Source organism: Pempheris klunzingeri, chromosome 2 (assembly GCF_042242105.1).
Source record: "Pempheris klunzingeri isolate RE-2024b chromosome 2, fPemKlu1.hap1, whole genome shotgun sequence".
Lineage (NCBI taxonomy): Eukaryota > Metazoa > Chordata > Actinopteri > Acropomatiformes > Pempheridae > Pempheris > Pempheris klunzingeri.
In genome coordinates, this window is record NC_092013.1 from 30,782,252 (window position 1) to 30,807,802 (window position 25,551).

Here is a 25,551-nt window from a genome sequence, read left to right on the forward strand (position 1 = left end):
ATTGATACATGTAGTTGATATTGATAAAGCCTTTTGATCTGTGTGAAAATGAAGTGTCCAGTCCTCTCTTCCCCTCTTCCTCCTCCTCTCCTTTTCTCTACCTCCTCTTCCTCTCCTTCCCTCTTCCTCCTCCTCCCCCTTCGTCCTCCTCTCCTCTCCTCTTCCTCCTCTCCTCTTCCTCCTCCTCCCCCCTCTTCCTCCTCTCCTCTTCCTCCTCCTCCCCCCTCCTCTCCTCTCCTCTTCCTCCTCCTCCCCCCTCTTCCTCCTCCTCTCCTCTTCTCTTCCTCCTCCTCCCCCCTCTTCCTCCTCCTTCTCCTCCTCTCTTCCTCCTCCTCTCCTCTTCTCTTCCTCCTCCTCCTCCCCTCTCCCCCCCCCCCCTTCCTCCTCCTCCTCCTCCTCCCCGCTCTGCCCGTTCAAACCCAGTAACGGCGCTAAGAGAGGAGCTCGTGCCTTCCTCCCGCGAGCCAGCGACTGTCAAACTCCACGTTCCGCCTGTTTGTCTCCGCTCGACGCCCCCGGTAAGACGGCCTCTGTCCGTGAGCTTAACTTAGTTAGTTACCCCCACCCCCCCCACCCCGGCAGCAGGGTAACACTCGGACTGTTTACGGTGTGATTTGTTGTCGCGCGACCTCTCGGTGCTCAGGCGTCGCGTGCGCGGCTTCCCTGTGATCTCACAGCAGCGGTCGGTCGGTCGGTACCGTCCGCGTGGACCCTCCTGCTGTCCGGTAAGTTTGGCTGCTCTCACCGCCTTCCGGTCACCGGAGCTTTGTTACCGACGGACACACACACACAGACACACTCACACACACACTCACACACACACACACACACACACACACACTCACACTCACACACACACACATACACACAGATGCGCACACGCACGCGGGCTCAGTGTGTGTGTTGCAGGCGGACGGACAGACGGACACCTGTGTGCAGTCCAGAGGCTGGGGGGTTGGGGGTTGGGGGGGTGAGGGGTGTTATCCTCTACTTTCTGGAAAGTTGTTTCTAACTTAGTTGAGGCTCCTCCTGCCCCCCCCCTCTCCCCCGGGGTGGTTGGTTATTAGTGCTGGTTAGCGATTTCTGTGGAGGGAGACCGGGTCTGGGTCTGGGTATGGGTATGGGTATGGGTCTGGGTCTGGGTCAGGCCCACGTGTTCGCTCCCCTCCGAACTCCAGAGACCGGAGGGAGTTCACCCCCCCCCCCCACCCGAACCGAACCTAACATTATTATTATTATTATTATTGTTATTATTATTATTATTGTTACTACAGTTATGACTATTATTATTATTATTATTATTATTACTACTACTTTTATTATTATTACTGCTATGACTATTATTATTATTCGTTGTTATTATTATTATTATTATTACAGTTATGACTATTATTATTATTACTATTATTAGTTTTTTATCATTATTATTAGTTATGACAATGATTATTATTATTATTATTACTATTAGTATTATTATTATTTTTATTATTATTATTGTTACCCTGTGTGTGTGTGTGTGTGTTGGATGTTGTCTTCCCTGTGGATGTGCTGAGGCTGCAGAGCACTTTATTATTACTAATAAAAAAAGCTAAAATTGTATTAGATTAATAATTACGTGTTACTGTAGAGTGTATGTGCAGTAAATGAGTGTGTGTGTGTGTGTGTGTGTGTGTGTGTTGTCCAAAGGAATGTACCTCAGCAGAAATACAAAACGAATTATTAATATATATGTAATTGTATAAGATGGTGAATATTTCAGGGGTATTTTGTGCCTTAATTAGCAGGCTGTACCGAGGTGTTTTCCAGCCTGGGAGGCGTATTTGCAGCCTGTGAACGTTCATGTGATAAACTGATGTTAATCCACTGTGATTTCTTATTCATTTGTAAAGTCAGACAGAATTAGTATTTTTCACCTGAATTCCATGTGTTTTATGTGAAGTGTGTGATGAGGGTGAAGCTGGTTGGTGTGAGAATGAAGGATCTAATATCAGTGTAACATGGTCGGCAGTGTGTGTGTGTGTGTGTGTGTGTGCAGCAGCAGCAGCAGAGCTAAAAGCATGTGAAAATGTACAAAAGGGAAACTGCAGCTTTAACAAGTAGTGCTGGCAGTGCTCCCTCCCTCTCGGTCTTTGGATTAGTCATTGTCTGAGGGGAAAAAAACACTTTTTTGTAGGAGAAGTAAAGTAAACAGCCTCCAACAAGCGAACCTTGACAACCCAGATTAAGGGAACAGTGGAGATCAAACAGTGGTGCTGCTGGGCTGTTGTCATGAGCTGCCTCACTCAGGCCTGCTCACTATTTGAACAGGCGCTGGGGTTTGTGTGCTCACTTATGCAGAAATGGACCTTCGCAAACGCTGACCCAGGTTTTACAGCACAGGATGAACTTTCTTTGCAACTTTTCCGGGCCCGCTGTTTGACATGGCTGTTACATACAGACACCCAGCGCCCCCCTCCCTCCCTGTACTCTCCCTGCCCCGCACCACAACTGAATAAACTGCGTTGGCAGGGGGGGAAAGTGAAAGGCTTGAGCAGTGAGGAAGAGCAGCTGTAGTGGCTGTGCGGTGTGACTGTGTGTTATTTGGAAGGCTGTTGTTTGTGGTGCGGCCTCCCCAGGCCGGGGCCACGGCTCCTCTTTGTGGAGAGTCGGCTGTTAGCAAAGTAATCAGTCACTCCTGCATCGGGGCCTTTCATGTAGCGGCTCGGTGTTTGAGATGGCCTGTGCTGAGGGGGGGCGGCCGTAGAGTGCCTGGGTGCCCTGGCTCACCGCTCGGTGATGGGGAGGGGTGTTTTGGGTCTGCGGTGGGAACACGCTTCTGCATTTGCTCCATTGTTCCTCTCAGATTTATTCACCCTTCATTTGATTTCAGAGAGGAGACGCCCTCAGACCAGTTGCTTGAAACATTTCTGCACAAAGGGAGACAAGTGACGGATGAATAAAGGGACTTTTCCTGTAAATGAATCTGTCATGTGATTTTTGCATGTTGGAGTCTGGCAGCACAAAGGGGAGAGTGGTGGCCGTGTGGGTGCAGCGCTCATTAGTGCCCGATTACATGAATGGAAGTGATAACAAAAGGAAGGCAGAACAATATTTCCAGGCTAAAGGTTAGTGTGTCCCGGCCCCTGTGGCGTGCCCAGCCCCTCGCCTCTGCGGTGCGGGGAAGGGAAGGCGATTGGTCAGAGAGCGGGCAGCTTCAGGTGTGCCCTGTGCAGCTCCTCCGTTTCTATGGAGACTGCAAAACGCTCAGGACGGCCATTAACTCGTGCAGCCATTAATTACTGTCCTCTGCTGTGCTGTGTGTGTTGGAAGAGGGAGGGATGCTCATCACCCCCATCAGCTCACTGAATCCATCCAGCAGCAGTGCTGTGGTCCACCCCCAGGCGGCCCACTGCTGGACACGTCCCGTGGATGCTGGTCTGAGTCGGAGCGTTAAGGTAGCGGCGGGGGTGTTGGCTTCAGATAAAAACACATGTGGTTCATATGTTGATACCTGACGGGCCGTACTAGCTGCATGATGGGACGAGTGATGCCAACATATTTTACCTGTAGTCTCAGACACTGTGCTCATGGTGAAACCTGTTCACCAGGCACACGCTCAGCGTTGTTCAGCTTGTTCACACACTCCTGGCAGAAACCAAACCTCCTGATGACACAGCGTCTCACTTAGGGAACTACTCCTCCCTCAGAGGGCTCAGTTGTCACTGTGACGGCCCATCAGAGGGATGAAGAGATGTCGACCAGGGCCGGGCCAAGACGCTTCCACCATGACCGTATCACGATACATGCCGAATCGGTACCTCTTGCAGGTTTGAAGGCTGATTTTGGGTCCAGAGTGAGAGTTGAAGGAACCTGGCGGTTGGCTGTGGTGGGGGCTATTGTTGATGGGTCCACTAACAGCGCTGGGTTCGTCCTCTACTGACTGAAATTCTCTCAAATGCACAGTTTTGCAGCGTGTGCATGTTGGATTGTAAATATCCAAAATACGCCCGGACTTCTGCAGCTGAGCGACCTTTCTCAGCAGGACGACGCCATCGGGGGCATCGTGCTTTCCTCAGTGTGGTTGTCCCCAACAGGCCTGTCCTCACCCGTGTCCCTGCGACACGATTGGCTGTTTGTCCTCTCCTTCTGCTATTCTGCCCCCCCCCCCCCCCCCCAGTGAATGGGTGTATCCAACATTTATCAGACAGTTCAGTGTTTCTGTAGGGAAAATGATACAGAGCTACTTATCATCTTATCGCCCGGCCCTGGTGTCCCAACAACAGCAACAGTAGTTCTTTTAATGAATCCATCACTCCAGTAAGGGATTTTGCTGGAAGAATCAGAGTCAGAGAAAAGTACAGTGGTGACTGTCTGTGGAGCAGCTGGTGTTGGGACTCGGTTGTTGAAAAGGGGGCCTCACTGATGTGGTGCCACCCGAAGGAGACCTGTTGTGTGACTTGAGAGTGTGAGGAGAAGCGTGGCTGTAGTAAAGCTTAAAGTCATCGCTTTAGTTTGTAAGGTTTAGGTTTTAGGTCTTTGGATGTGGACCATAGTGTGGTGTCCAGCTTAAGTGGTTGTGGTGCTACAGAGTGACTAAAGTGTCTCCGACAGACTGAAGCCGTGCCGCAGCAGAGGCGGAGGATGTGGAGCGGGCCAGCAGCAGCAGCAGCAGCAGCAGCAGCAGCGGCGGCACATCTGTGAAGGCCCATCCTTGGCTTGTTGGTGTGTCTCCAGTTGGCAGTTGCAGCCTAATCAGAAACATAACATGGCAGGGCCTGCTCCTCCATCATCATTGCTGGGTGGAAACTTGGTGTGCTTTGATCATGTCTTTTGGGCGCATCACTCCGGCTTAGCTCGCTGCTTGCTATGTGATAAGCCATCAGAGCACTCAGATCTAAGCCGGCAGCTCCGTGGGCTTGAGGAGAGACAGGAGAGAGTCATGGAGATGAGGAGAGAGCAGCAATGCAAATTTTGTTGACAGGCTGTTACTGCAGCTGTTCTCTTTGCCTTTGAATCCAACAATGTTACTGTCCGTCTTCACTGGTGTGTGGAGAAGAGGCCCCGCTTCATTCCCGAGGCCTGTCTTTGTGCTGCAGAGCCCTTCCCGCGTTGTTTATTCGGCCCTCCTGGCAATTAAAGCACCTTTAGTTGGACGTGCGTATTAATTGCCTCAAAAACACATGATGTAATTATTTTACAGACGCTTGTGCTCAGATGTACTCTTAACCACGGTTAACTGACACAAGTTCACTTTGAAGTTGAGCGCTCCGTTTCCACACTGCTCTCTGCCGTGTGCACATAAAACACCGTTTTGAACCCCCCATTATGAAAGGCTGCTCCTAATTGACGGGTTGTTGCTTGTTTATTTGATATATATTTACCAGCTGGGTGGTAATTGGGCAGCAGTAATTACCCAGGATGCAGTGCAGCGCTTGAGCCGAGGTGCGAGGCGATGATGATGAGCCTGGAGCACAGATGAAAGTATGCAGGTTACTGTTGTCATGCTTGCCGGCTGTTTAAATACTTGACAGCGGAGAGCGGAGATGGCTAATTGGGCCCGTGCCCCCCCCCCACGCTCTCATTGTTTACTGTGATGGTGTACGCTGGGACATCAGACGCGGCTCACTCTTCTCTTTGGGCTTCTTTTCTTTTAGCTCAATAGTTCCCAGTGCACCTGAGCGGTTCACAGCAACAATAAAAGGTCTGGAGCCCCCCCCCCCCCCCCCCTGATAACAGCCTTGTTAACTGAGATTCATTCGCTCCTCAGTCACAGTCCCCTGGATGTTGAGGGAGGCTGTTGTCCGACCACGCTGAGGTCATACTGATGTGGGCTGGGGAGCTATTCGTGGAGGGTGGTGACGGTATCTTCCCTGACTCCTGATGATTCAGTTGACCTGAGACTGGAGTGGTGGCGGTTGGGGGGGGAGGGGGGCTTTGTTTGCTACTCAATTCCACTTTCACACCAACTCTCTCACTTTCTCTCCCTCACTCTCTGTCTCTGCGAGTGTCTCTCCCTCCCTCCCCCCTCTCTCGAACAGAGGTGCACACCTTGTTTGTGTGCAGGCGGCTGTTGTGTGATGGCCGCTCGCTCTCCCAGTAGATCTTCACAGCCTGTTGTTGTTTGCCTGAATTGCTGCGAGTGTGTGACTTGCATTTGTCCGGGCTCCTTGGAGGGAGTTTGTTTTCGCTCCCTGTGTTGTAAACAGGGTGGGGCTCCATTCCCAAACCACTCGGATGGAGATGGTTATTTTCTCAGCACTTATTTTTGTGTTTATCATTTCAGTGGATGGATGAGGGGGTGGGATGATGTGTTGAAGCAGGTAGTGCGGCAAACCGTCGGCTGCATGTGCTGACTGGATAAACACGCTGTCACTGTTGTTTCTGTGCTTAAAGGAGCTCTCAGGTAGAGATGAATACTTTCACTAGTGTCCATATGATTAGAATTCACCAAAACTCCACTTCAAACAATTAACAAGTCAAATTGTGGACGTCGTAGAGAGTTCTGTTTGAATACGCTGTCATATCTACTACAGCATGGTGACGATCGCTGTCTCATATTTTTCTGTAACCTCCGCCACCTGATTGGGTGCCATACATCCTCACTTTGGCAAAATGTCACTTTGTTCACCTTTAAAGGCAGATTTGGGACACTGTGAGGGAGTAGTGTCCCCTGCTGCTCCCTCATCTCATCTCTAATCATAGCTGACAGCAGTTTTAACTCGTAGTAAACTCTGTACTCAGGTCATGGCATCGTTTTCTGACTAACTTCGCTCAGGCGTGTTTCTACCAGAGGAAAAGAATGTGGGTTTTATCAGAAACTATTTCAATATTCAGATTTCTGTTAAATACCAAAAGGTCACAGTGAACTCGGTCCCACCCCAGTTTCCAAAACAACATTTTTCTTCATTAAAGTCGACTGGATGAACACATCTGTGGCTACGGCGGGGGCTGTCCTCCTGCAGCCACTGGATATTTATCTGTGAACACACACCACCAGGCCTTATGACCACACTACGGCATCTTTAGGCTTATTGAAGTGACGACATTTGGAGGATATTTGGATTTGTGCAGACCTGCAGCTTGTCAGTGTAAAGGCGAGCTCCTCGTCAGGTCTGATTCGTTGGTGGCTTTCACTGAGTGGCTCAGCATCGCAGGCTGTGGATGTGCGTAAAGTCCCCCGTAGACGGGAGGCGACAACCGCAATGCCTGCCACTGATCCCGCAGAGATCTCACCAGAATCACACAGCACGCCGGGCAGCAAGCGGCAAGTTTGTTTGTGGAAACATGGGCCTGCTGTAAATGTTGCTCTACTGTACAGTGCTGTTACTGCAGCAGTCTCTATCAGCTCATAGGGTCAGGTGTCCAGCTGATGTGTGCAGTGTGTTTGAGCACAGGCAAACTCGGCCTGATCACTTACACAGGAATCACTCCTTCAGTCAGGTTAAATCCATGAATCCATCATGGCTGCATCCTTCATCAAATCACAGCTGTGTTGTCTGTTCATCTTACATGCAGTTGCAGCGATAGCAGGAGAGGCCTCAGCGGCGTTGTAAGTGATGACCCGGTGCTGTTTCCTCCGGCCGAGGTGCTTCAGCCCGTCACACTGAGCACGCTCACTGGTGGTCGGGGTACAGAGCGGCAGGCAGTAACCACAGAGACGTTTAAAACGTGACGGTGAGTGCTTGGAGCGCTGGTGCTGACGTGGTACCTGCTGTCAGACCTCTGGGAGCTCACCGATGGCTCTCTGAAGATGAGCACAAACAGACGCAGGAGCTCCTGAGCTTCGTGACCCCGACGCTGAGCGCAGGTTTATATTATGGACGGAAATTTCCTTTAATGTGATTGTGGCTTACAAGACGTTTATCAAAGCGACTACGTGACGGGTCTAAAAAAAGAGGCAGATAAACAGAGAGAGAGAGGGGGAGACAGAGCGTATGAGTGGGTGAGCAGGACAGAGAAACTGAGGTGGAAATGAAACTTTGTTTGGTGCTTCTTTTGTTCCAGCAGATTTGAGAAAGAAAACCTGATGATGTGATGTGACTACAGTCCGTTACACCACATCACATGTGTGTGTGATAGAGGGACCCGCAGTCTGTTTGTGCTCTTATCCACTGGGTACGTCGTGTTTTAATGTATGTTGACAATGTCTGAGAACATTTTAATTGTAATATTGAGTTAAAAGCGTCCTCCTTGGAGCCCCCCCCCCCCCTCCTGCTGTGTTTTCTCTGAAATCTGTTTTTTAGACAGCGTGGAGGCTCACGGGGCCTTGACGTGGTGTTTCGGTGTTTTCCTGCTACATGAACGAGGTTGAGAGTTTGTGAAATCTAAGAGTGACGCTGACAGGTGACATCAAAGTGCATTGTGCACACGTGCTCCACAGTTGCTTTCCTCTCAGCTCGCTGCTGTTAACCATTGACTGTTTACTGTCTGCAGCCCTTTGTTGGAAATTTACAGCACCTGTTGTAAATGCTGCAAACATGGTGCGCTTCAAGCAATCGGCTGTCCTGAGTGACTGGATGTTTTTCTAAAAGCCTTTTCATGTTGTGTATATGGAGAGTATGATGAACAAGCTTTTAATGTGTTGACCAATCAATTCCTGACAGTGAAAACACCTCGCCGTTCCAAATGAGTAAATCAATCTTTTCATGTGGCGCTACAGAGAGGCGCTGGGCCACGCTTCTGAGTGCATTTCTGTGTACTTTATACACGATTGTACGCAGTGATTGAAGGACTAATTCAAAGAATTTTAATCACTCCGACCAACCCTCTTGCAGTGTCATCTTTTTTGCCAATTCCCCATGAAATGAATAGATGAGCGGCCTCTTTTTAGAGCATAATGGCCACATTAGAATACGAGATGGATGGTAGATGAAAACTCGGTATCCTTCATGCACTCGCTCCCTTTCACTCAGTCACTCTGGGCTCTTTTATCAGTTTTATCATACGTGTGATAGACCTGGCGGGCCACAGTGAAGTGCTCAGTTGAACCTCACACTGGCAGAGGGGCAGCAGACGCAGAGGTGAGAACAATCAGAGCTGTAAATGTGGAGTAGCTGGTGCAGGACGGACTGTTTCAGCTCAGCTCCTGTCGTATGATTTCGTGCTGTGGAACCAGTAATAGATCTGTTTTGTTTGTGTGCGGGCCTCTCCCCCTTCGTCGATGGCCGTGCCACACCCTCCTCCCAGATTCCCAGTGACGGCTCTTTTTCCACCCGCTGAGATCATGCCATCGGAGGCCGTGCGCTGTTGTCGTCAGGGCCGACCACATAGCGCCGGTCAACGTGTCAACAACGGCCGAGACAGTTCCTCACTGCCTATCTGACATGTCTCATGGCTCGGCTGATGATTCACCGTCTCACAAAGTGCTTTCAGGGGACGCACGGCGCTTTCAATAATTCACTGTGTGATCTCTGTCCACACAGTCGCTGCCTCCTACTGTATATGCTAATGTTGGAGGCTATTCAGGGACGCTCACTTCTGGTTTGGACTCTGAGCCATGAATACGCAGCGAGATTCCACATCACGTGACCAGAAGTGGAAAAAACAAGTTCTCGCCCAAACAGACAATAGGGCTGCTAACTCCAGCTCCCTACAGTCCCAGCCAGAGCCTGGAGACCTCAGCACGCAGGTCTGAAAGTTCACACCAACGCTAAAGTGGAGAGCTGTGCATGAAATGATATATGCTGATTTACCACTTCTACACAGGAAGCGACTCTGTTCAAAACCCAAACACATAAAAACAGAATGAAAGAAGCTGTTTTTTTTCAGGTGCTCTCTAAGAATAGAAAAGAAATCCAAAAATATGAATTGTTCCTTTTTTTATCGATGGCAAAATGTGGCCCACGTGGACCAAACTGGATATACAAAAATGTGTGTAAATATATACATGTGGCTTACTAATATTTCCATGGCAGTATATTAATAGTGCTATTATTAATATTAACATGTCAGTATTTTTATAGGTGAGCTCTGCTTTGTCTTTTTAAAGTCACAGAAGAAGTTACAAGAGTACTGTGGTTTCAGCAGTGTCCAAAGCAAACATGCTGACTGAATTAGAGTTGTTAATTCATTAAATTAGTTAAATAATTTAATAGTTTGACATCCATCAGAGCTTCCGTACGGTTATTCTGAGCTTGTTAACAGTTTCATTTGTCTGGGCCTAACAGCCCATCAGCACCTATGAACGGTTCACAATACATTCTCCACAGCGTTTGTCAATACAACATTAGACGTGAGATTAGATAGACACCCTCCCCCAGGCCGCACCAGACAATCATTGTTTCACCAATAAAAGATTTAATACACTTATTTGATAATATATTTAATATATATACACACACATATATATGTATATCATATCATAATATTTAATATGTAATGTCTAATACACTAACTCTAGTGTGTTGGAGGCCAAACAGAAAAGGTGGACAGACTATTTCCTCATTAATTATGTGAGTATTTTCTATAACGTAACAGAACGTAAACATCCTGTAAGCTGCTGCTTATAAATGTGGCCGAAGCCGAAGAGTGAACAGGGTGGAAATCAGTGTGGATACCAACCAGCAGAGATGTTGATGTGGACAGCACTCTGCTGTTTACTGGTAATATAACAAGTTTGTTTCCTGTCATTTCACTGTCGAACATGGAGGGGGAATGATGAGACACTTCTGTCCTGCTCTAAGCGCAGACGAGGAGGCCTTTGCCTGTCATGGCTCCTCAGGTGGTGAAGTGACCGACGGACACTCCTCTAGGTGTAAAGACACCTGCAGTGAGACTGTCCCTGCCTTCCTGCTCTGGAAAGGAAGCCTCTGATTTGTCTCTGCTCGTGCTAATGTAAATGATTTGCATGGAGTTTGTCCCTGCTGATTAAGGCTGTTTGGACTGTTCCTCTTTGGAAGCATGCCATTTGAATTTTCTGCCTTCTAACACGCTTGGAGAGTGGGGAATATGGCTCTCATTGGGCCCGAGGCTTGATCTCCTTCTTGCCTCCCCCAGTCCTTTCACATCACTCTGACAATTAGTGAGCCCGCCCGTCCCCAAATGACACACGTAATTAAAGAGTTGGCATTATAATTACCATGTGTTTATTGTCTGTTTATGGGTTCTGTGCAGCGCATCACGCACTGGGACCTTTCTTTAGTGTAAATGGATTGAGGCCTGTTAATGTACTTGGTGGTAAATACGATTTCACGTGGTTAACATCTCGATATCTCCTTCATCGGCCCTTTGACAGTTGCTCCGTGTGCCGCACATACAGCGCAGGTTGGCTGGCAGCAGGAACTGGCACCTGAAAAAAGCAAATGATTTAGTCATGGGCCTTTAACGGGCACAACAGTAAATGCATGTTAAGTAAATGATGCAATTTATTCCCCTCTCCTCACTGCCAGGCTGGCTGCCACGGGACCTCTGCCAGCTTTAAATAAGTGGTGCCCAGATGGTCCTCACATGATGCCCACTTGGTTACAAAACGGTCCTGTGAATAAAGCCGACTGCCACAACACGCCGGGGGTCAGACGCTCTGCCTGTTGCTCCCCACGTCTCTTTATCAGGAGTCCTGAGCCCCGCTGATGAGGAGGGGGGGCCGAGAGACAGACGGACAGAGAGAGAGAGGGAGAGGGACAGAGAGGGAGAGGGAGAGGGACAGAGAGAGAGAGAGAAAGAGAGCGAGAGAGGGACAGATAGAGAGAGACAGAGAGACAGAGAGAGAGACAGGGACAGATAGAGAGAGAGACAGAGAGAGAGACAGAGAGAGAGGGAGAGGGACGGAGAGACAGAGGGACAGAGAGAGAGAGGGAGGGAGAGAGAGGGGGACAGAGACAGAGAGAGACAGAAGGTGAGAGGGAGAGGGATGGAGAGACAGGGACAGAGAGAGAGAGAGAGAGCGAGAGAGGGACAGATAGAGAGAGACAGAGAGAGAGACAGGGACAGATAGAGAGAGAGACAGAGAGAGAGACAGAGAGAGAGAGAGACAGGGACAGATAGAGAGAGAGACAGAGAGAGAGAGAGAGAGAGAGACAGGGAAAGATGGAGAGACAGACAGACAGACTCTGTGCAGGAGTTTACTTTTCTCTCTGCTGATGTTGGATGTCCTGATTCCTCAGAAGATAGAGGGAGACAAGTGATGAAAAGTCTCTAAGTCTCTATATTCCTCCTCTCCTCTCCTCTCCTCTCCTCTCCTCTCCTCTCCTCCTCCTCCTCCTCCTCCTCCTCTCCTCTCGTGGTGAAGTGGTGAACTGTGTCATCTCCATCCACTGACACCAGCAGCTGATGGAGGGACAATATGAAAATGATTTTCTGACTCAGAGAAATAAATAAACACAGCCTCAGAAAAAAAGGAACAATACCACAAACAACACACGGCTTATGCAAATGCTGGGAAATGTGTTGGGGAATCGATAAGCCCTATTTGTGTACGAAGAGACTATAGGACAAGAGAGGTGCACATTACCAAGTCTGCTATTTTATCTGCAGTAGCTGCCCCCAAACATCTGTTTCATCTCCTCTCCAGGACACGTTAAGCCCACACATGTGACGAAACACATCAACTGTTTGTTGTTGAGTTGTGACCTGAAACGGCTCAGAGCCGGGGGGGTGGGGGGGTGGGGGGGATGGCGTTCGCTGTTGTCCACACGTGAGCCGCCAGATGTTTAAGGCAAACTTTTAGTCATTGTGGGGGGAGAGGGTTCAAACTGTCACCAGGTTAAAGGTTGAACGGCATAAAAACCTGCAGCACCCACACAGTTGATTAGAGACGGGAGATTCATGGCGGTGGACTGGTGTGTTTATGTCACCGCGTTGGCTTATTTTAGTTTGGCTCCGTTGTTTTGACCCTGAGGGTAAAATATGTCTGTGGCAAGACATGACAATTTCTTTTGTGAGGTGTCTGTTTTGTCCATGAATGAAAAATGAAAATGAAAGCTCTCGCCCCATTGTTTAGCTTTTTCTCCCAGTCACCTTGTAATTGTTTCCGTGTCATAAGCAGCTATTAGTATTGCTAGAAAATGGTAATGCTTTGAGAGACTCATCTCTCCCGGAGAATGGCTCTCTATCACACTCTCACATTCTTTTAAAAGGGAAAAGGAAGATGAATTTTGCCCATAAAGGCTGTATCACAAGGGCTTTTTATCCTAAATGGCTCTGGGGATTGTTATCTGTGGGAAGTGTGTCCTGCCTCCGTCGTGTTCAATCAAGTGTCCACTTAGCTGTGACTGGGAGTAATTGTTCCCAAGTGGGCCACACACTGACCTGTTAATGTCTGCGTTGACCCTCTAACCTTGTCAGCACATCTTGGGGAGGAGTTTAAATCATGTGGATCTCCTCCGTGTCTTTACGCTGCCGGGTCAAGTGGGCGTCGGCCCTGAAAGACCACTCTCCTGTAATTGTCCCCAGCAGCATGGGTCAGCCGGGGGTGTTCCCAAAGACCGCCTCCTATCAGATGGGCTGCTGGGAGTGCTGTGACTTCATGGGTCAGGCCATTGATCCGATGCAGCACCAACGTCCCCCAGTGCGGCACCTGATCACCGGCTTCACTGCGGGCCCCGTCGCAGAAGGGCCTCACGGATGTGTGTGTGTGTGTGCGTGTGGACGGATGGTCCGCAGTAAAGATCATGTCTCGGTCCTGTGAGGCTAGTCGTGCCCTTCTCCTTTTCCACTCTCAGATTGCACAAGTTCCCTTTTGTAATTCACAGTGACGTGACAGCACGCCACAGATTTAAGACAGGATGCTCACATCATCTTTAGCACTTTATTAACGCCGTGCAGCGACGGGTCATGATCGCTGACTCACGTGTAGCTGGTGCTGTAGTAGATGCTGTTTCCAGATTTGGCTTCAGCTCCTGTTTCCTCTGAAACAGCCGTGGCAGCACCAAGTGACAGAATATATGAGAGGACGATGGAGCTGCAGAAACGCCCTTTGGAACGAGGGCTGCCATGTAAAATAGAGTGAGGGTCTGACCAGAGCATAGACATTTAGCTTTCGGATGCACACATGAGACAGGCAAAGGTGCCGAAGGAGGGTCAGAATCATTGGTCAACACTACCACGACTAAAATCATCCTCCTGTAAAGCTCAGGTGGACTTCCTGCAGCCAGATCACAGAGTTTGGCCCTGTTGGGACAGAGGTAAGGACTGTCAGCGGTGACAGTACCCAACACACACGCTATCACGCTGTGCTTCAGATGTGCAGCGTGTGGCCTGGACTGATTCATATCGTTTGGTGAAGGATGGACGGCCTCAGATGCTGCTCTGGTTTGCCTGGAAACCCCCACACGAGCGGCAGTTAGTGCACAAGCCTCAAAGTGGCTGAGTAAGGAGGTAAAAGGGTTTGGCCTGCTGTCGCCGTGTCAGTGTGCAGTGAATCTCAGAGGTTTGGTTGTTTAGTGTTTTTTACAGACAGACGACACAATAAAACGGAACCACGGCTTGAAACCCATGTTGTTCATTTGCAGTGAATCAGAGCCTCCTCTAAGGAACTGCTCCCCCAGCCTGTTTTAACACCTCTCTTGTGGGACAGCACATAAATCCTGTCTCCTCTGACTCTTTTCATCAAGTGGTTTGTGAAGCTGGTGGAAGTCGTGTGTGGCGACTTGGCAGCGAGCTGGGCTGAAGTCACCGGGTGACCTCAGAGCGGGGGGGGGGTTTTGAAAGTGACTGTTCCTTCTGAGGGGCATGGAGACACAATAGCACAGCCATAAATCCATGAGAGGGGGGGCTGTCTGTTGGGATCAACATGTTTTTGGGAGTCATGACAGGGATGCAACGGACTAATCAGAGGGGTGTTATCTGGGGCCGATGGCGGCCCAGGAATGTGGACGGCGGGCTGTGGAAACAACGGCTGCACTAATGGGGTTAGCTGGATTCCACACTGGTGAATTATGAGGCGCTGGGACGTCGGCGCTGTGGTTTGTTGTGTCTGGTTGGAGAGCGGCACCGCTACACACAGAAACAGAGTTATAGATTTGGATTTTGACACGCGCACTCATAGATCGGGCCAATTAGCTGGGAGCCGAATTGCTTTTCTGTGCTGCTGGAGACACGGCCGCATTAAAGAGCGTCAGTCGAACACACATAGATCACAGGGCAACAACACGCCACACATGCAGCCATGACTCCTGTGACAGGGACAAAACCAGAAGCCATCCATCCTGCTGCCTCATTTCCATGATCTGAGGCGTATCTGGAAGTCATTAGCATCTCTCCACTTGTTTGTCTGGCTACAGATGAATGCCTTTTGAGCTCAGCACCAGCTTTTTGAATAAACAGAATGTCCAGCTTGTTTCAGATGTTTTGTTCTGGAACGAGTCATTTATGTAAAAAATAAAAACCACGTTGTTTTAGAGATATTAGTCTTGTTACTGAGGTGGAGAGCAGTGCAGGGTTTGTAGGTCACTGTAGGCCACGGAGGGAGTCCTGTTGGTGGAGCTGCCACACTGGGGTCAAGTTACCTCCATCACTTCATGTCTGTGCTGTTAGCTTGATATGATTTAATTGTGTGGTGTAGGGTTTCAACAACGTGTTCTTACATCTTTCTTTGTACTGAGCAAATTAAACAACGTAAAGATCCTGTAGTGAGAGGAACCAAATGAACGTGTCCTTACTGCAGTTCATGTCCGTGTTCGACTCTGACTGAGAACACCGACAGCCACATGACATGAACGCAGCACGTTTTGCTCTCACAAGATAATAAAGGGCAGCGGAGGCCGGCAGATAACAGCAGGAATCAGTGTGTCACAACATATCAAACACTTGTGGCTGACAATGATCACTTTTACTTTTGCTAGTTCTTATGTCATTTCTGTACATGTGGGCTCAGCGGACCAGGCCAGGGGCTTCCCCCACCTTTTCACTTCCTGTTTGTAATACTTATATCTTTCCCCTTCCTTCTCTCTCTCTCTCTCTCTCTCTGTGTCAGTGTCCTCTGTGGAACCCCTGTGGTCCTGCCCTCCACACCGTGAGCTGACTTCTGAGTGGAGGAATGGAGTGCCAGTCTGTGTCTCTGCACCAGTGATCAGGGTATGTGGCCCCAGCCCGCCCACTAGCACATCTCCTATTTCATACAGAGTGTTGTCTGTGTGAGTGTGTGTGTCTGTGTGTGTGTGTGTGAAGGGACTCTACAACACTGTTGGGCTTATTTGTATCAGGCCGTAATTATGTGGAAGCAGATCCCAGCAGATGTATTCTTCTCATCAGTTTCATTGTGGGGCTGTGGAGGTGGCTGATGAAGACACAGGTAGCACAGAGGAGGAATGAATCTGTTTCTCTGTGTGTGTACCTCCACACACTGATATTATACCAGTGTTTAGTACACCTTCGTACTCCAGGACTGCGCTCGTGGGGCTCCTGGCCTCTGAGCTGCTGTTTGATGTAAAACGTGCAGGACAGCTCTGTGAGTGGCTGTTTAAAATCGACCGAACCAATCAGAGCCACCTCACAGCCGTGAGAGCCTGACGTCCTGAGTCAGAGATATTAAAGCAAAGAGCTGAAAACCATGATATGATGTTCTTTTATTTAACCCAAACATCCTGGCACTCTGTTGGTTCAACAAGGAGACTTTCTCTAGTCTTCAAAATTACCCACAACTAACACCAATGAGCTTTGGTTTTCTGTTTTATGTCACCTCCTCTCAGCCTTTAAGACGACCTTGTCAATAATCTACAGGACATTAATCAGCCATCTATTTCTATAGTGGTTTTGTAAACTCACAGGTTCGAGCTGCTAGAGTGTGAGTATTTGACATGTTGAAGACATCTCTGTGGGCTCTGGCAGCTCTTCCATGGTGAGAATCTGTTATTTGACCAAACAATGAAATCAATCAACTGAGAAAATAACCAGTAGCTTAATCAATAATGAAAAAAAGAGAACATCAGTCGCAGTCCTATTAGCTTCTAATAGAGAGTTAAAATGGAACTGTTTAAAATTGTGCTTTCATATGAAAATGACTCCTCATCCTCAAAGTGAACGATGAGCTCAGATGATTTTGTCATGAATGTAAAATGCAGCTCCAAATCTTTTTATTCATATGAATCTAGGGCACATTTGACAACAATCAAAATAATAACAGCAGCTATATTACTGACAATAGGAACATGACCAATAATTAGCAATATGGTGCATTGAAAAACATGACAATAGTTAATATGTGAATAATAATAGCATGACTAATATCAGTAAAAAGTGTCGGTGGCTGACGATCAGCAGCAGTGATTCATGAAGCCATAGTACTAATAGTAGTAATAATATAATGTAATATAATATAATAATAGTGGTAGCTGTTTTTTGTAGCTGTAGCTGTGTGTTGCAGCTGTAGCTGTGAGGCTGTAGCTGTGTGTTGCAGCTGTGGGGCTGTAGCTGTGTGTTGTAGCTGTAGCTGTGAGGCTGTAGCTGTAGCTGTGTGTTGTAGCTGTAGCTGTGAGGCTGTAGCTGTAGCTGTGTGTTGTAGCTGTAGCTGTGAGGCTGTAGCTGTAGCTGTGTGTTGTAGCCGTAGCTGTGAGGCTGTAGCTGTAGCTGTGAGGCTGTAGCTGTGTGTTGTAGCTGTAGCTGTGAGGCTGTAGCTGTGTGTTGTAGTTGTAGCTGTGTGTTGCAGCTGTAGCTGTGAGGCTGTAGCTGTGTGTTGCAGCTGTGGGGCTGTAGCTGTGTGTTGTAGCTGTAGCTGTGAGGCTGTAGCTGTAGCTGTGTGTTGCAGCTGTAGCTGTGAGGCTGTAGCTGTGTGTTGTAGTTGTAGCTGTGTGTTGCAGCTGTAGCTGTGAGGCTGTAGCTGTGTGTTGCAGCTGTGGGGCTGTAGCTGTGTGTTGTAGCTGTAGCTGTGAGGCTGTAGCTGTAGCTGTGTGTTGTAGCTGTAGCTGTGAGGCTGTAGCTGTAGCTGTGTGTTGTAGCTGTAGCTGTGAGGCTGTAGCTGTAGCTGTGTGTTGTAGCCATAGCTGTGAGGCTGTAGCTGTAGCTGTGAGGCTGTAGCTGTGTGTTGTAGCTGTAGCTGTGTGTTGTAGCTGTAGCTGTGAGGCTGTAGCTGTGTGTTGTAGCTGTGGGGCTGTAGCTGTGTGTTGTAGCTGTAGCTGTGAGGCTGTAGCTGTAGCTGTGAGGCTGTAGCTGTAGCTGTGTGTTGTAGCTGTAGCTGTGAGGCTGTAGCTGTAGCTGTGTGTTGTAGCCGTAGCTGTGAGGCTGTAGCTGTGTGTTGCAGCTGTGGGGCTGTAGCTGTGTGTTGTAGCTGTAGCTGTGAGGCTGTAGCTGTAGCTGTGTGTTGTAGCTGTAGCTGTGAGGCTGTAGCTGTAGCTGTGTGTTGTAGCCGTAGCTGTGAGGCTGTAGCTGTAGCTGTGAGGCTGTAGCTGTGTGTTGTAGCTGTAGCTGTGTGTTGTAGCTGTAGCTGTGAGGCTGTAGCTGTGTGTTGTAGCTGTAGCTGTGAGGCTGTAGCTGTGTGCTGTAGCTGTAGCTGTGAGGCTGTAGCTGTGTGTTGTAGCTGTAGCTGTGTGTTGTAGCTGTAGCTGTGAGGCTGTAGCTGTGTGCTGTAGCTGTAGCTGTGTGTTGTAGCTGTAGCTGTGTGTTGTAGCTGTGAGGCTGTAGCTGTGTGCTGTAGCTGTAGCTGTGTGTTGTAGCTGTAGCTGTGAGGCTGTAGCTGTAGCTGTGTGTTGTAGCTGTAGCTGTGAGGCTGTAGCTGTAGCTGTGTGTTGTAGCTGTAGCTGTGAGGCTGTAGCTGTAGCTGTGTGTTGTAGCCGTAGCTGTGAGGCTGTAGCTGTAGCTGTGAGGCTGTAGCTGTGTGTTGTAGCTGTAGCTGTGAGGCTGTAGCTGTGTGTTGTAGTTGTAGCTGTGTGTTGCAGCTGTAGCTGTGAGGCTGTAGCTGTGTGTTGCAGCTGTGGGGCTGTAGCTGTGTGTTGTAGCTGTAGCTGTGAGGCTGTAGCTGTAGCTGTGTGTTGCAGCTGTAGCTGTGAGGCTGTAGCTGTGTGTTGTAGTTGTAGCTGTGTGTTGCAGCTGTAGCTGTGAGGCTGTAGCTGTGTGTTGCAGCTGTGGGGCTGTAGCTGTGTGTTGTAGCTGTAGCTGTGAGGCTGTAGCTGTAGCTGTGTGTTGTAGCTGTAGCTGTGAGGCTGTAGCTGTAGCTGTGTGTTGTAGCTGTAGCTGTGAGGCTGTAGCTGTAGCTGTGTGTTGTAGCCATAGCTGTGAGGCTGTAGCTGTAGCTGTGAGGCTGTAGCTGTGTGTTGTAGCTGTAGCTGTGTGTTGTAGCTGTAGCTGTGAGGCTGTAGCTGTGTGTTGTAGCTGTGGGGCTGTAGCTGTGTGTTGTAGCTGTAGCTGTGAGGCTGTAGCTGTAGCTGTGAGGCTGTAGCTGTAGCTGTGTGTTGTAGCTGTAGCTGTGAGGCTGTAGCTGTAGCTGTGTGTTGTAGCCGTAGCTGTGAGGCTGTAGCTGTGTGTTGCAGCTGTGGGGCTGTAGCTGTGTGTTGTAGCTGTAGCTGTGAGGCTGTAGCTGTAGCTGTGTGTTGTAGCTGTAGCTGTGAGGCTGTAGCTGTAGCTGTGTGTTGTAGCCGTAGCTGTGAGGCTGTAGCTGTAGCTGTGAGGCTGTAGCTGTGTGTTGTAGCTGTAGCTGTGTGTTGTAGCTGTAGCTGTGAGGCTGTAGCTGTGTGTTGTAGCTGTAGCTGTGAGGCTGTAGCTGTGTGCTGTAGCTGTAGCTGTGTGTTGTAGCTGTAGCTGTGTGTTGTAGCTGTGAGGCTGTAGCTGTGTGCTGTAGCTGTAGCTGTGTGTTGTAGCTGTAGCTGTGAGGCTGTAGCTGTGTGCTGTAGCTGTAGCTGTGTGTTGTAGCTGTAGCTGTGTGTTGTAGCTGTAGCTGTGTGTTGTAGCTGTGAGGCTGTAGCTGTGTGCTGTAGCTGTAGCTGTGTGTTGTAGCTGTAGCTGTGTGTTGTAGCTGTGAGGCTGTAGCTGTGTGCTGTAGCTGTGTGTTGTAGCTGTGAGGCTGTAGCTGTGTGCTGTAGCTGTAGCTGTGTGTTGTAGCTGTAGCTGTGAGGCTGTAGCTGTGTGCTGTAGCTGTAGCTGTGTGTTGCAGCTGTAGCTGTGAGGCTGTAGCTGTGTGCTGTAGCTGTAGCTGTGTGTTGCAGCTGTAGCTATGAGGCTGTAGCTGTGTGCTGTAGCTGTAGCTGTGTGTTGTAGCTGTAGCTGTGTGCTGTAGCTGTAGCTGTGTGTTGTAGCTGTAGCTGTGTGTTGTAGCTGTGAGGCTGTAGCTGTGTGCTGTAGCTGTAGCTGTGTGCTGTAGCTGTAGCTGTGAGGCTGTAGCTGTGAGGCTGTAGCTGTGTGCTGTAGCTGTAGCTGTGTGTTGTAGCTGTAGCTGTGATGCTGTAGCTGTGTGCTGTAGCTGTGAGGCTGTAGGTGTAGCTGTAGCTGTGAGGCTGTAGGTGTAGCTGTAGCTGTGAGGCTGTAGCTGTGTGCTGTAGCTGTAGCTGTTTGTTGTAGCTGTAGCTGTGAGGCTGTAGCTGTAGCTGTTTGTTGTAGCTGTAGCTGTTTGTTGTAGCTGTAGCTGTGTGTTGTAGCTGTAGCTGTGTGTTGTAGCTGTGAGGCTGTAGCTGTGTGCTGTAGCTGTAGCTGTGATGCTGTAGCTGTGTGCTGTAGCTGTGAGGCTGTAGGTGTAGCTGTAGCTGTGAGGCTGTAGGTGTAGCTGTAGCTGTGAGGCTGTAGCTGTGTGCTGTAGCTGTAGCTGTGTGTTGTAGCTGTAGCTGTGTGCTGTAGCTGTGAGGCTGTAGCTGTAGCTGTGTGCTGTAGCTGTGAGGCTGTAGCTGTGAGGCTGTAGCTGTGTGCTGTAGCTGTAGCTGTGAGGCTGTAGCTGTAGCTGTGTGCTGTAGCTGTGAGGCTGTAGCTGTGTGCTGTAGCTGTAGCTGTGAGGCTGTAGCTGTGAGGCTGTAGCTGTGTGCTGTAGCTGTAGCTGTGAGGCTGTAGCTGTGTGCTGTAGCTGTGAGGCTGCACCATTGGCTGCTGGCTGCTTTGTGTCGGTGACTCCTGTCCTGTTTCTTGTGCTGTCTCTGGTGTGCAGAAGTCTTTCTGTCCCTCTGCTCACCTCTGTGTGCCCTGAGAGCTCTGATTGGCTGAACACTTTCTGCACTACAGTCTGGCTGCTTGCCAGCCTCGCTGCCAGTGGCTGCCGTGCCCCCTGATCAGAAGAGAATGTGACATTTGTGCAGAGGTAATGGAATCTGCGTGCAATTAAATCTCTGACTGTGAAGAGGAGTCTATCTCCTCCCTGCTCCCCCCATCTCCTGCCATTGCCAGCAGCAGGGGGGGTCAGGCACGATGATGAAACCTTCCCAGCAGGCCCCTCGCCACACTCTCTTTCACAATCTCCGTGTCAGGTTGTGTTTTTTTTAACTTTGCTGCTCTAGCCCTGCCTCTCTCTGGTAATTAATTACTGAAAACATCCGTTATGGACTCTCTAAATGTTGTAGAATAATTAATATTCAATCACAGAAATGACAACATCACTAAAGCTGGGATGAACTGTGCTGCAGGTTGTTATCGTGCGGCGGCTGTTGTTGGGCAGCTTTATTTAGGTGAGGGGGAGGAGAGGGGCAGAGTCATGCGTGGATGAGGAGGGGGTCATGTCCTCCTCTGCTGCCCTGCCCGACACTGAACGCCTCGTTTGTGGGCTTTGTGGCCAGTGGCTTGAGTCTGTGATTTGTTGCCATAAAAGGCAGCTTTTTACCTCTCTGCTGATGGGGCACTTGTTTGTGGGTTAATACCGGACCCCCTCCACGGGCGGACTCATATCTAATGGTTATGTGTGTCCCCAACAGGGCAGCTCATAAACATAAAGCTCTTTGCTGCCACTGAGCTAGTGGGGAAGGGCAGAGCCGCGCCAGGCAGGCATTTCCCTTCAGCTTGTGTAGGAGTGGTTCCTATCTGTGTCCGCTCTGGGTGGACGGAGGTGCAGGATATCCAGGTCAAGGTTTGGCTAAACCCTCCCCGTGTCCCTGCTCACACCCTGTGCGGGTCTGTCTAAACGGCCCCGTCCCAGTACATACATACTGGGAGCACACGTTCCAGGTCACTGAAACACTGAAAGATTACATTTTACTCTTGCTGCTGCCAAATGTGTGAAGCCGACGTTAACGTGACTGTTTCTCTGTCACGTTCAGCTCCTTTTTCCACGTTGAGCCTCCCTGGTAATGTATTTTGTCATGATGAATTATTAATGTCAGCGCTGGTTGAAGGGAGTGTTGTCTCAGAAAATAAGAGGGTCACTCTGCTTCTTCTTTCTTCTTCACCCGAAGGTTAATTTGAACCAACAGGCAAATGAACCTCCCTGTTTCCTTGCAGCACTGTCGGTCGTAATGAAAACTGCCGGGTCTTTACTTGATTCACTAACATCCTGCTGGACAAATACAACAGTGTTCCTCCTGGCTCCCTGCGTTTTCCTCCGTTGCTGCGTTGCCGTGTCATACAGAGGAACAGGCTTTGCTCTGGGAAGCAGAGAAGAGAGAGGCTTACTCCATTAGTGTCATTCAAATGGTGTATTAGATCAGTCTGACAGATAGATGCGGAAAAATTGTTTTAATTGTAAAATGATCTGTGGCCGGCCAAGTGCGGAAAAGTGCTGTGATGTGGGTGAGGGCCAGGGAAGAGCACGTTTGGCCTTTATGTGCTTATTTTGTCTTTGAACAGGAAATGAACAACAATTGGGGGTCCTGAGGATAAAACATAAACATACTGACACTCCCCCCCCCCCCGTGCCCCCTGGGCAGGTTGTGACATGCTCACTGAGATGCTGCTCCTTAAGCTAATGTGTCTGGCCGGCGATCCTCTCCCCAGGCAAAGAGCAGGACGCCTCTAACAGTCTGATATTTATGTACTTAGATTGTTTCCACTGATCTCTGATAAGATGGAGAACACAGGACTACGGACAGATGGCACTAAATCTTCTGTCTGTCAGTCACTTGTCACTGTAAAACATTCCCATGAATCAGTTTGCATAACCGCCTATCTTAACTGCCAATTTGGTTGGAAAATAATAACAGTAATCATCACCTCTTCCTGTTCCAAACGGCGAGGAGCTGCTTCACTGAAACAATCTTTGTTTTGTTGTATACAGAATGTTTCAGACTAATGTAGCTCAGTCCAGCTCAGATCATTGTTTTCACAGGCTTCAATAGAAGTGGCCTCACATTGCATCTTTTGCACGTAGAGTGTCATCACTGTTAAACTGCTTAGAATTAAACGTCGCTGCCGGTTGAACAGAGGTTTTATGTTCGGATTAAACTGTTTAGGGCTGTCCTCATTTGAATTCCACCAGGCTAATATTTTGCGGTGTGTCAGTGAAAAGTGTTTTATTTGACAGTTTTATGTGATACGGATCAGCCTGTTTGGTGTCCTGTAAACACAAATTATGCAAATCTAAATATGACCGTTTGGATTTCAGTGACCATTAAATGTTCCTGAAGGCGCCCGTGCAGCCAGCCTGCGGATGCGGCTCACAGTCTGGACAGATATGTAACTCAGTGATTTTTCAAGCCTGGTGGGCAGAGCTCAGCTCCGGCCAAACGCTGATGCGCTGCAGTCGGCAGCTGCGTGCAATTTTCAGCTCAACTCATTGAAGTGTAATAAAACAATGCAGGAAGTGCTGGAGGACGGACGTGGGCCTGGATGCTCTGACTCCTGAATCGGACGCAGGGCGACAGAACACACAGCGAGTGGAGCTGCTAAGTCACTGGTGGAGTGGAGCTTGTTTCTGCTTCTCCACCTTCGTTCGGTGTGTCTAGTGGAAAACATCTGGCCACATAAACACAGGCCGGTTTGTCACACGTTTCACTACAAGCTTTAGTGCTTAATCAGATGACACGTATTCAGCCGCCTGATGAGACTCTCGCAGCACAAAGCTGGTCGTGTGTCAGCTGCTGCCTTCGTCATGCTCTGTTGTTCAGGTGCGTCTCCAGTGATAATGCTCTGGGGATTAGCAGGTAACAAGGCAGCAGTGCTCCTTTGAGGATGTTGCGCGTGGCTCTGAAAGTCTCACACAATACTGCATAAACGGAGGGGGAGTGTGGTGATTTCCCGGCTACGCGGGGAGCCTCCTCGTGGATAATGTGGTAATGAAAGGTGACAGGAAGGACTCAGGGTCTGGAAGGAGGCCGGGGCAGCTGGTCAGAGCGGGAGAATAGGAAGCAGTGCGCAGCCGGGCTAAAGTGCAGTGAGAAGCAAATTAAAGCTCATATCTGCCATCTCCCTCGCCTCCCTGCACCTTCCTGTTTGGACTTGAAGGTGATTGGGAGCCAAGGCGGTGACAGTTGACGGAAGCTACGCGGAGGAGAGAGTATTTATTTACAGTGAGATGCAGCGATGCTTGTTCAGGATGCGGTTTCACGCAGGATGTGCCCCCCCCCTCCACACACACACACACACACACACACACACACACACACACACACACACACACACACACACACACACACACCTCCCTCCCATCTTTGTCATCTCCACCCTCACACTACAATCCCCAGGTCTGATCAAGAATGGGAAGTGGGTTGTTGGGGAGGAGGGGCCAGACAGGCTGCATTGTGTCAGAGGCTGGCTCTGGATCCAGATCCAGATCCTGATCCAGATCCTGATCCAGCCAGCAGAGTGCTCACTCAGCACTCCCTCCTGCCCGGCCCAGGGGGGGGTATCAGGGTGAACACAGGTCACTGACAAAGAGGGGAGCGAGGCCTTAAGATTGTGCTGTGTGACAAGTATTGTGTTTAGGTTATAGTGAGAGAGGCAGATAGTGATCCGTGTTTGAAGTGATGAAACGACGAAAAGGTTGGAGTGTAAGAGAGAGTGTGTGAGTACCATCTTATAAAGCAGTCAGGGGGGGGTTGTAAAACCCAGTAATTACAGTGTACACTGTGGCAGCTGTACAGTTACATCTGTGGTCACCCTACAACACAGCACTACACTACACACTCGCTAAACTGCTGATTGGAAAGTGTTAGCTGATGCCACCCAGGAGCAGGCGTCCAGGAAAGTGTTAGTCAGAGAGGATGGGGCGTGGGGGCTGAGCAGAAAAGGTGAGACGCTCAGATCTCTGCTCGCTGTCGCTGTCACGTGCCCAAAGTTTCAAAGGCAGCCTTTACGACGTGCCTCACGGCCTCCTCTATGTGGACAGCAGCTTCTAGACTCTGGAGGACCTGCCACATAAAACGCACATCTGTTAAACGCTGAGTAGTAAAAGAGCCCCCGCGTGTCCAGGCAGCACTGAGTTAATAATACACCCAGCGTGTGACACTCCCCGCAGCAGCAGCAGCAGCAGCAGCAGCAGCAGCACCACTGATTGTCTTATTTTCATGTCTGGTGATCAGCTCTTTTGTCTCTTTTGACCCTCACAGTTCAGGTTTGATCATGTGTCAGTCCTGCTGCACTCACTGTGTCTGTTTGATTGTACCGTTGTTGAAGCACTCTCTGAAATATCACCTGCTTCAAACCTGTTCTGTCTGTCACACCGAGCTGAGCTGAACTGAGACTTAAACTGGTACACTTTTCTTCCAGTAAAGGCCACCGCTGTCCGTACAGGAAACAGTTGCCAGACAAGTACAGGAATGGATTGGTAGCAGACTGGTAGCATCACCAGTAGTGAGTGAGCTA

General features: G+C 49.4%; 1 protein-coding gene across 8 annotated transcripts in view; it reads left to right on the plus strand.

Moving 5' to 3' along the window:
* The first annotated feature begins 426 nt into the window (after positions 1 to 426).
* The window catches only part of foxp1b (forkhead box P1b), a 143,881-nt gene continuing 118,756 nt past the window's right edge, over positions 427 to 25,551 (plus strand). For 4 of the 8 annotated variants that reach the window (XM_070841096.1, XM_070841170.1, XM_070841153.1 and 1 more), the window contains exons 1-2: positions 427 to 518; positions 15,890 to 15,990. The gene's annotated coding sequence lies outside the window, so the exon portion shown is untranslated. Of the gene's footprint in view, positions 519 to 557; positions 726 to 15,889; positions 15,991 to 25,551 lie in introns of those variants that run through there. The other 4 variants (XM_070841121.1, XM_070841146.1, XM_070841104.1 and 1 more) reach the window with 3 other exon arrangements.